We start from the raw sequence: 12,336 nt of genomic DNA, 5'->3' as shown, positions 1-12,336 counted from the left end.
AATACAAGTTCTACCCCTAATAATTCAAGAAGAAATTGGAAATTAGAATTGATTATACAAAATGAGTTCTACAAAATGCTGGCTTCCCGAATAATACACAAAAAACTGTTCTGATTGTACAGCGGAGACCCTTTAACTAATGGATGGGTTTGTCTTGGTCTATCTGTAAATTTATCATACCCTTTCAATGAATATATTGCAAGAAGCATTGCATACATTATTGGGGATATATAATAATAATAATAATAATAATAATAATAATAATCAAACACATACTTTACTTTACAAATTGAACACTAGGGGGAGCAATGCTTAAAACAAATTAATAGCCAGCTGATCAAATTCCCATTGTGTTTATTATCTTTCTGCAACCATAGCTGTCATGTTGCATCAATTAATATTGTTCTTTAAATAAAGTTGACAAACAGAAAAAAATAGCTAATTTTATCTAGTGATACATAATGACAATTTGGTATTTACGCTTTGCTGATGAGGTCATCTTTTTTATTGACCTAATGACCCTCAGCTTATTCTGTCATAGAACATTTAAATGAGACATCATCTCTTATAGAATTTAAATACTATAAGTAGTAAAATATTTATAGCCTTAAAAAGCTTCCCAGTTATATTGTCCTTTTACTTCACTGAGAGGGTAGTGGAGACGCCGAACAGCTTCCCAGCAGAGGTGGCCGATGCAATATTGGAATTTACACATGCATGGGATAGGCATATGGCTGAATCAAGGTCTGATTAGGGTTTGAGTCTTCACTAGAAGGCAGACTAGAGGGGCCATATAAGGTCTTTTCTGTCATCAAATTATATAACAAATTATATAATAATAATTATAATAATAATAATAATAATAATAACTATCATTAAAAAAATATATGAATGCCAAAATATTTAGGGCTCATCTTGAAGCCTTAATTGTAACTTTGGTTGTTGTCAACAAGTGAACAGTCACCTGAGGGAAAGCAAAAGTTTTTGATTTTATCCATTCCCTTTGTCGATGGGCAGTCTACTTTTTAAGTAGTTTGTTACTCTTCCCATATGAGTCCTTACGACTTTGGGAGTGAATAGCTTTTATTATGAACTATAGAACTATAATTATATTATCCATATAATTGAGATTTAGATTACCATTTTGATGTATTCTTTAAAGAATCTGTTTTTTTCCATGATGTCATTACTTAGTGACAGATGCAAATCGCCTGTCAACGTGTGCATGCATTACATTGTTGATGTATATGCATATACCAGGCATACCAGATTAGCGCTTGCCAGTGTCGTCCCCACATAATTAAAACATGGTCCGTTTTATGAGCTGAGCTGAGTCATGAGGTTTGGTCCAGATCCTTCTTTTGTTGAGGATGAATTACAGCTGACAAGCTTGGAACAGGACTGGCTTTGATAACAGAAAACGTGGATATGGGATTTGATAATACTGGCCATGCCACTTGGAAACAAATATTTAATCTTGAATTAAGTTAAAGCGACCTGTCATCCTAAAAACTGGGGGTGACAAGGTCCATTGCTGTAAGTATGATACATTATATACAGTATGTATTATATACCCAAAAGTATGTGGAAACCTGACCATCACACCTATAAGAGCTTGTTGGCCATCCCATTCCAAAACCATGGGCTGGTAATCTCTGTTCCAGTTCATCCCAAAGGTGTTCGATGGGGTTGAGGTCAGGGCTGTGTGCGGCCGGTCAAGTTCCTCCACCCCAAACCCATCCAACCACGTCTTTATGGACCTTGAAAGTTCCAGTGAAGGGTTAATTCTACAGCATACAAAGGCATTTTAGACTATTGTATTCTTCCAACTTTATGGCAACAGTCAACTGATCCAGTTCAGTTATAAGGCGAAAGCCATAAGTGACAACGGGTAACTATAGTCCTTTGGTTGGGTCCCATTGACATTGCTGTTCCCTTGTATTGCTTAGCACTAAATGAATAATTGGACAATGCTGCTTTTGATGGCATCAGTGATCTACGTGGTTGGAAATATATCATTGGAAAACCAAAAACGTCCTTCTGAAGTCTCCACATGTAACATATAGTGAAAGTAGGTTAGAGAGAGGACAGTCTGTACTGAGTGTCTCTTTACTGCTTTATAGGTCTCTGATTCATAATAATGGAGTCAATCCAATGTTCCCTTTTATTCTGACCTGTACCTAAATTTAAACATTCAGCTTTGCCTTCTTATCCGCTTCAAACCGGCTGGGGTTGGATCAGGTGCGGGATTCTCACTCTCGCCAGGTGAGAAGTCATCAGCTGAATCTGTGGCTCTATAAAGTACATAATGTTTCCAGTTAATATCTACCCTTTCATCAGTGACAAAGAGCTGTTTACCGGGTGACTAATCTGCGCATGGCATTTCACTCGGCCGAAAGGAACATCGCTGGCCAAACCGCCACTGTACATGTTAAAATTTGCTCGACTTTATATATATATTTTTAATTGAAATCTGGTATGTATGAGAATCCATTTTGACAACCCATAGCCGTCCCTCATGTAGTTACAACGCTGAGGTTCTGATAGAAAAAATAGGGGTTGGCCAAATATCGGTTTCACAGTTCTACGTTTTGTATAGAACTTCCTAAACATGCCAGTTTTCTCAAAGAGGTGAATTTCCTTCAATATGGAATTTGGTACGGTGACGGTATTTACTGAATCCACCTCAAATCCTAAGAACTCGATCTTCTGAACAGGAACGCTGATGGAATTCTTCCAATTTATTAGGAATTTGGCCAAGAAATGTATAGCTCAATTGATGTTTAAAAACTTGCCAGTTGTTGACGTTGTATGGTATATTATCAGTCTACTTCTTCTCCTTTGAAGTGAACCAACTGAGTTCATACGTTTTGTAAAACACCAAGGTGCCAAAGAATGGCTGAAACGAAGCCATGTGAACCAGGTCTTTACTTTGCATTGAAACTGAAAACGAGTTCGATGAGATGCGTTTTTGATGGTAGGTAACCCATGATCTTAACGACTGAGGATAATGGCTTCTCCCATGGTTGATTTGTCACCTATGAGATGATACAGTTGAGTGGAACTTTGGGCAAGCGTGTGAGGAAGGTCAGAAGAAGACAGAAACGCATTAATTGTGGCTACCGCGCATGTGTGAGATGCCAAGCGCCAATGATTTAGCGGAGAACAAATGAGGACGATCAACAGGAGTGCAGTCAACAGAAACAAAGCAGGGGAGCTGAAAGTACAGTAACGGAGAAAGGTAAACTGTGAAATAAAGATACAGAATCAGAAGAAAACACTAAACTATCAACAGCTGTCACCAAGGCAACAATTAAGAGAAAACCAACAAGTAAAGACACATTAATGACATAATATTGAATAAATTAGGCTGGGTGCTCCATAAGAGCTGCTTCCTTCTTCTCTTTTATCCTTTCCTTATCCGCATTATTTTCTTCTCTATCACCTCTGTTCCCTCCCTCCCCAAACCAGTTTCCATCTCACTTACCCGCACCCCCCCTCTTATTTTTTTCCCCAAGGGCCCCCCCATTTAACAAACTAGATGATATTGGGATTTATTGATTGTTTATTGATTGTTATATGTACCTGGTGTGCCAGGTGGCCAGTTCGGACCTGGTCTAATCTCATTCTAAAGGTGGGTTGGCCTACGGATTCATTGATATATTTAGTTATTTTACTTTTTTTTTTTTTTTTTGCCAGTTACTCTTCAAACACCAATTCTGTAAAACTACACAATAAACTTTTATTTACAAAAAAAAAAACAAATTACAACAAAATAAGAAAAAAATATTATACTAATAATATATTGGTAAAATGACTGAACATTGTGGGAACTGGCTCGGTGAATATATAGACTGCAGTGTGACAAGTTGGGGTTAAATGGGTTCTTAATATTAACTCTTTATTTTCTCAATGGTTGGCATTTTTTCAATACAGTTGTATTATAAAAAAAATAAAACACTTTGTATCAGAAAGCTACAGTATCAAAACCAGTAAATCTAGTTATAAAAAAACTAAAGAATTAGGAATAATCACAAGCAACGCTCGTGGGCCAGAGATGTAACAATCTGGCTAATTATTGTTGCAAGTTTATGTTTTATTTCATAACAGTGAAACTGTGACCTAATTTCCTTCCAACATAATAATTATCTCTTTTTGGAACAATTTATTCCTGAGGGATCACAGAGGCACACATTCTACCTGGTAATTACAGAGCTCCCTTTCTTCTATGTAAATGATCTTCTCTTCATAATGTAAAGTTAAGGAGCTAAAACACAACTCCGCTGTAAATGATTGGCAAAGTTGGAGCTCCAAAAAAACATCATTTTTATGGAACTTTTTTTTACTGGCACCATCTATAAATCCCATCAAATATATTTGATGAGTTGAAATATTATCATCACCCAATTTAATTTATTTATATTTGAATTTATTATTTTATTATATTTTTATTAAATATATTTTGAAATTATTAATTGCTACCCTTAAAAATATCATTGATATTGAACAAAACTAGTTTATTTCTGAACAATTATCCTATATTATAGGTACATTTTTTTTTTCATTCCATCAAATAATGTACATTAAAAATGTATTCATAAAATGTCAATATAGGATTCCTATAGGTTATTAAAGACAGCAGAGAGTAATATAAGATCTAGATTTTGCAGTGATCTATTCATAAGTAATGATGTCATTTTCTAGATATTTTTCTTGGTTAATGTCAATTATTATATTTAATGAACCACGGGAGGAGACGTGTAATTTTGCCCACCCCAGTGCTCCAGGGGAATGCAATAATACACCCTCTACTTTTCTCATTTCTGGAAACTCATTGAAAGACACGTTATTATTGAAATTTCTCAATATATTCGAGACCTCCCCGAGAACCACAATAAGAATGTAAATATATATATATATGTTGCAATATTATAATAATATTATATATTATTATATATTATTATTATATATTATATATTAAATATATACATTAACAGCATTAAGTAATGCATTATTTATTATTTTAGTAATTATTATTATTATTATTTTTTAGAGGCACAACAGGGAAAAAAGGATTTGAAAGAGGGACTGGCCAACTTTAGGAGGTACACTTGGGAGGTATGCATGCTGTTTAACATGGTAGGACGGGGAAAATGTTAAGCTATATAAAGAGCTCCGAGGGGGTGGGGGGGGGGTGGAATTTCTTAAATATAAATAGCTTAGTAAGTGGTTGTAAAAATGCTAACGCACCAAATAAACAACTCCTGTTGAAAAAAAATGTAAAGCTGTTTTAGGTGACGGGTTTGCTGAAAGCAGTGATTTAAAATAGATGATTCTTTGAAGTTCTGAAAAATTGAAATGTCACTGGTCTCCGATGGCAGGATCTGGACAGCTAGGAGCAGGGCTAGGTGGCATACAACCTGAGACAGGTAAATAACCACAGGTGAGTAGAGCTTATTACTGCTGCTTAGAAACCGAGAACATATTCATTCTCATTCATTTCATTTTTACAATAAAAAAAATAATAATAATAAAAAAAAATAATAATAATAAAAAAAGTTAATTACTATTTTCAGGTGTGGTGCTATGTAGAAGAAGGATCTGCTCGGGCCCCAAAGGTTTAGGGGGCCCGTTAGACCATTTTGCAAAGTCCTTATAACATTATTATTGTTATGTATCTTCTTTTACCATGGATGCTTTTGGATAATTTACGCTTAAAGGAGACATCTGGCAACACAATAATAGATGTCACTGTAATTGTATGGTATATTGTTATATAGCATTGCTTAACATGTCGCATGTTACAATCTCAATTAGCTTCTGATTGATCCGGTTGTAGCTGGCATGGCAAGAGATGATTACCGTGCCTATGTAAAGTAAAATAGATTGTCATTTAGTCATTGTATTTGGTCACAGAAATGAAGGCGGTGAGTGAAACAACATACGCTAATCCATGGATGCCCGGACATCAGGAAAATAGAAGCGTAATAATCAGTTGAATATTAATAATATTTGCGGAATTCTGCGTGTATTCTGGGGAATCTGGTGAACGCTTAATAATCGAGGTATAGTTAAAGGGACCCTATTATTACAATAAAACCGTTTTCTATATGCGTGTAAATGTTGTGTAACATAAAGTAAAGCAGGTTAGTGCTTTATTTTCCTCGAACAAACATATTTTTTCTCTGGGCGTGAGATTTGGGTGTGAGATCTCCAGGAAAGGACTCCTCGGGAGTCTCGCATCTCTGCTCTGATGGTGTTTTGTTTACCATAAAGGAACAGAATTTTTGACAGACCTTGTCTCTCACATACAGAGACCATAAGTGAAGAGGCCACTGCTCCAGAAGGAGATCTCTATTATCAGACATGAGCAGATTCAGAGAATTAACCCCTCTATTCCCTGATATCACACACACAGTCACACAAACAGACAAACACAGTCACATACACACAGTCCCACACAAACACAGTCACATACACACAGTCACACAAACACAGTCACATACGCACAGTCACACAAACAGACAAACACAGTCACATACACACAGTCACACAAACAGACAAACAGAGTCACATACGCACAGTCACACAAACAGACAAACACAGTCACATACACACAGTCACACACAGACAAACACCGTCACATACACACAGTCACACGCACATACCTGGTGCTGTTTGCAGCTTCCATTGACCTCGGTGTAAAGGAAAGACTCGGCCTATCAGGAGAGGCTCCATTGTGCGACTGTCCTGGGCAATCCGGGACATGAGGTCACCCTACCAAGTACGTTACTGGTCCTCTAGGGACGTCCTTTCATGGCCTATCTAGAAGACTTCCATGGCTCCTGTGCGAACTCATCACTGCATGTGCCAAGAAATGCAGCTTTTATGTCATGAGAGAGCTTACAAGCTATGAAATACACATTAAAGCTCACTGTTATTATAAAGGATCATGCGTTGAAGACCCCCCCTCCGAAGTGCCAATTTGCACACCTCCCCACATTTTAAATGGCCAAACTTTTGTTTTTGGGGGTGTTGTTAGCATCATGGCCAGGGAGGAACTTTGCCAATTCGTTTTTTATGACTCAAATCATGAGGTCCAGTCCTTTCGGTGAAGAAGGTGTGATGGAATGCCCCCGAATATTCCTCGAAGAGTTACAATAGATAACCAAGTCGCCAGGCTTCTTCTGCATTTGCATTCTACAGAATGACCCTTTCCTTTTCCTACCCGGCCAAAAGGTGAGCAGGAGGGCAAGACTTTCTTGGTCCCATTCACAAGTGGGGAACTTTTGAAAATGCCATTCGTTAATTGTATACTTTTTTTGATATTAGAAAAAATAAAATCAGTGAAAAGACGCCAAAATACAAAGTGCCATTACTGGCCCCATGCCTTCTAAAAATGGCCCTCTTGCCAACTAGGAATTTTGTTTCAAAATGTAGTTTGAAGCAGAGCCATAACTAGGGATCTTGGTGCCTGGGGCAGGGTCAGAGGTCATGCCTAGCGCTAACAACAGATCTACTTCCAGGTGCAAAAGGGAACGACACGGAGGGGCAGGGACCCCCCTTACCTTGCACACCTGGGGCAGCTGCCCCTCTTGCCCCACAGAAGTGACAACCCTGTTTTGAGGAGCCCAGGTGTTGTTTATGTAACCGATTAAGGCATTTAGAAGAAGACTCGTGTATTTTATTTACACGATACATTGTAAGCTTAGTCCAGGGCCTGTTTCTCCTCCTGTGCCAAAATGTAGGAATTAGAACCACCTCATAGGTCGCCGAAAGGAAAGGAAGTAAAATAACTTGCATTTTTCTTAAGAAAGAAAAAAATAATTATTTCTAGACTAATCTATATCACAGAATATTTCAGGACAACTCCAGATAATTCCTTAAGAGCTTCCCCTGAATTGATGTTTTGGGGCCCAGATCCAAATAAACGATGATTGTCTTACTTTGATACAAAATAATTATCTGGTATTAAATAAATACTCAACTCTGCTTATTATAATTAACTACGGCTTATTTATACTCCACCCTAACAGTATTTTTCCCTTTGTTCTTGTTTGGGAAAAACACTGGTTTTGTGCTGTTTCATCTCTTTAACGGCTTGGAATAAAACATCCCATCTCTCACCGAGGAACTATTAAAGTCCTTTTATATTACGCTCACACGCCTCTTTGTATGCCGCAGCCCGTTCATAAACTGGCTGTGTCATTAAAACACGGCATTATGCACATAGAAGAGGAGGACGTGGCCTGCTTTATTAGTTTAATTGCTACTTTTTCTAATTATTTTTTGAGGGAAATGCTTCCTTTAGAGATAATTTCTGCTACAACTGTAATTAAAAATTACAGAAACATAGAATTTGATGGCAAATTAGACCCATTCAGCCCCCCCAACTAGTCTGCCCATTATCCTGCTGTAAAGACTTAAACTTTAATCAGTTGTTGGTCTCGTCTTAGATTTAGGAGCCATACGCCTATCCAATGCATGTTGAAATGACCTCTATCACTTCTGCTGGAGGGCAGCTCCACTTATCTACCACCCTCTCACTAGGGTAAATCTCCCACACGTTACATCTACTGCAGTTGTCCTTTTTTATGAATGTAACGTAGCTACACCCTAGTTTAGATGTTTACTGTTAGTTCATTGGATTAATTGCACTTATAGGTTGGGTTTGTTGACTTTCATAATGCTTAGCTGGCACAAATGGACCCGGTTCCTACGCAAACCATTTTTCTGGCGCCCGCACCGTATACCGTGAGGTCAGAAAGGCCCTCTGATTTTTGGAAAGGTGACGTTGTGTGTAACCCGACGTAGGGTCTGACTTCAATGCAGAAAAACTGGCTGCGCTTGCTCGCTCGTTAGGGCTGTTCTTGCATTGCTCAAAAAAAAAAACTTGATTGACCTCCGAAGAGTTTATCATTATTATGCATCAACTTTAATCATTGGCATCTAAAACCCTTCAACCACGCGTTAAACTTCCAGATACAGCTCTGCCTGCGCATGTTTCTCGTTTCAGTTATAGACTTTAACGTGGCCCTAATAAAGTTGACTGCTCAGTGGTTCCTCCAATGTCAGTGGGGTAAATAGCCCTATGGGAGCATTCGTACTTACATCACAATGCAGGCGAATACTCTGTTTGCTTAATGTGGCATTGCTTGCTCGGTGACATAAACATCGTGTTGTGATGTCACAGGGTGGAAGTGCTATTTTTCCCATGAATATTGTGCAGGCGGAAAATTTTATTTTTCCTCCATTTTTAAAATGGCTAAAAGCTTTTGGCCACTTCTGTTGGTAACCGGTGGACACAAGCTTTAGCCATATTAGGAGGGTGATGGGTTGACTAATTAGTTAAAACCAATTATGACATACACTACTGTTGGGGTTTTCCAAACAAAATGTGGACCCCCTTTTGATGGGGGGAGCCATGATGATGTCATCCACATTTCATTTTAAGTTCTACCCTCTCATTCCCTTAATATCAATGTTGCTTCGGAATATTCTAGAGCTGTACCAACAATTGGGTTTATCACATGTCCCGGCAAAATGCCCGGTTTATTGGAAGTACTGGTACCGGTATGTGCTTAGCGGGCGAATTGGGCACAGTGTATATAGAGAGGTAGATGAAACATCTTTTGGGCGGAATACTAGTTTCATAGCAAGTAGATTTAACTGTATTATAAAAAAAATATATCACTAAATTAATTTAGCTGTCATATGAGCTATAATGGTTTTTTTTTCTGTAAAAATGTCATTTACGGTAGGCTTAGTAATGTTACAATTGTAACTAATATTATGTATATACTATTATTATATACTAATCATATGTAACTAAATAAGATATGTGAATTCAGGTTCGGCTTGGTGGGTATAATCAGTAGTTGTAATTCCATTATCATTGAAGGGAGAAAGATGGCTTGGCCTTGATAACAGTCCTGGGTGGAGGCGGTTGAACCTCCGACTACAAGAAAAGCCATAAAAATAATTGTTTTTTGATTTTATCAGATGGATTTTTTTTTTTTTTTTTATTACTTTAAGCCTGCAGGGGATTTACTTCATCGGTTGAGTGCATATGGAAAGTAGTCGTTTTCCTATTAGGAATGTAAATAGTCTATATGAATATTTCTATATGTGGCAATCACCTATGCTAATAATATTAAATAATACCCTACTATTAATAATATGTAAAGGTATCTGTCATGTATAACTTTACCGAGACAGGATAACATTCCATTTTGACTTTATGCCAAACTTCCTGGAGCAAGGCCGGCACCTGGGAAAATTGTTCTGAAAATGTAAATATTGACATCGAAGACACATAGATTCTGTTTACTTCCTGTTTTGAGGGGTGTGGCATGATGTAAGCGCATGACGCACATGACAGAATTCAAATTTTTAGAATATCACCGAAACTTTTTTGCCATGCCTACATTTAACAAAATGGTGTTGATACGTCTAGCGTAAAAGCCCTTTAACGCATATAATAGCCCGATTTCTGTGGTATCCCCCTTTACATTTCCCAACCCCAAGGTATTTTCCATGCCGGAGATGTGTCGCTCATGATATTTTGGGTGACTTTCTCCGTTCAAACGCCACACTGAACTGATGCTTTATGATAATGCTAATGAAGTCAGTTCCTCCATAGACTTTCATTAGTCTGAGTGCCACACTGGGTGATTAAGACTGAGCCTTTTTGTTGTTTAACCCAAGGCAGTATGTGAAGGAGTCAGGAAAGCTATTCACTAAAACACTGCATCCGGACATAAGACGGCATTTTAGTAAACAATCCTCTTAAGATCCTATGGTTTCCCACACTACAAAGAGTGGATGTTAAATGAAACTTTATAATAACTGGAATAATAACCCATTCTCTGCAATTACTTGAGTCAAGAGTCAATTTGGCAAAACCACTTGGGAGTTCAAATAACAAGAATGTTCCTTTAGATCACCTGATGTGAATAGATAGACGTACCATTAACTCTTTTATTTGCACGTTACCGTGTATAATTAGACTCTGGGCTTCCGACATTTCATGTGGGACTGAAAAAGTCTGGCGTGGAAGTCTTACTCACTTTCTCAGTTTGAAAAAAAAAAAACATGGAGGTTATGGACGGGGAATATGTGGGATATTTATCAGAGGGAGTGTGTCATTATCTCTGTACATGGTGACGCAAACATGATATATTTGGAATGTTGACATCATTAGATTCAGCGAGTCTTTCCTCGTGGCTATGGTCCCAGATGGATTTACTGTTGGGTGGAGGAGCCACCGCCTACTCAAGACGTGTCAGGAAAAAATGACATATGTGGGCCTTTTCCTTGTTTTTATTTCATTAACAACTAATGCATCCAGACCACTACTTTACTAGGCCTACTGGTATGGTGAGGTCTTGCTTTGGACTCCAGCAAACATAAATCTGTACTCAAACTCTTAGTTATCTGGGGGGACAGATTGGCACCCTGGACATATTCTTAGCTATGTGATAGGTGAGAGATATGAGTGGATATTCCCATGTCATCAAATAATAAACAGCATCAGCATCACAACAACCATGGTGCCATTTTGGCATTGTGATCCCAACTGGACCTGCCTATGGACACACACCATGACCAGGAAAGGCACCATGGTTATGTTCATAGTATTAGGGCTCTCATCTATGATCCCAACTTGACCTGCCTATGGACACACATCGTGACCAGGTTTATGGTGAGATCCTTCCAAGAGCAGTAGCTGCCAATGAATGTTCTGAATTAGGCAGGGATTTCTTTAGAATATCCACGTCAATACACAAATTATGTGCACACTTGCAGAAAACTTTTTTAATCATCCATTCTGTTCATCCAGACCTTGTGAAACCTCCACATTAGATCAGCATTTTCCTGGCTTGTGGGTGGAAAACGCCACACCTGACATCTCCAGAGATGTCACCCAGCCAACAAAAAAACGATACTCTCGTGTCATTACATAACAGCCCAAGGCATGGAGATTATTAGCTCTGATCCAACTTTTAGAATACAACTAAATTGTACAATAGTGAAACATATCAGCTATTCTTTTGGATTTTTTTCACACTGATATTTAGATCATAAAATAATTTAAGTAGGCTACTGAAAGAGAAAAAAAAACGTTTCTCAAAAATAAATTTAGAAATTCATAATTTCTCATTTCAATAATTACATTAGCTTCATTGCAAGCCCAGGCAAGCCCTCGTGATAAGCGATCCTGAACAAGTTCTATGCAAGAACGCCATAAATATATGATTTTTTCATTTGGAAATGTAGGCAGTGACACTTTCCAAGAATTTGTACACACAGTCTATATGTATTATTTTCTGTGAT

The sequence above is a fragment of the Spea bombifrons genome, chromosome 7 (genome assembly GCF_027358695.1).
Source record: "Spea bombifrons isolate aSpeBom1 chromosome 7, aSpeBom1.2.pri, whole genome shotgun sequence".
NCBI classification, from domain to species: domain Eukaryota; kingdom Metazoa; phylum Chordata; class Amphibia; order Anura; family Pelobatidae; genus Spea; species Spea bombifrons.
Note: the sequence above shows the minus strand (reverse complement) of the source record.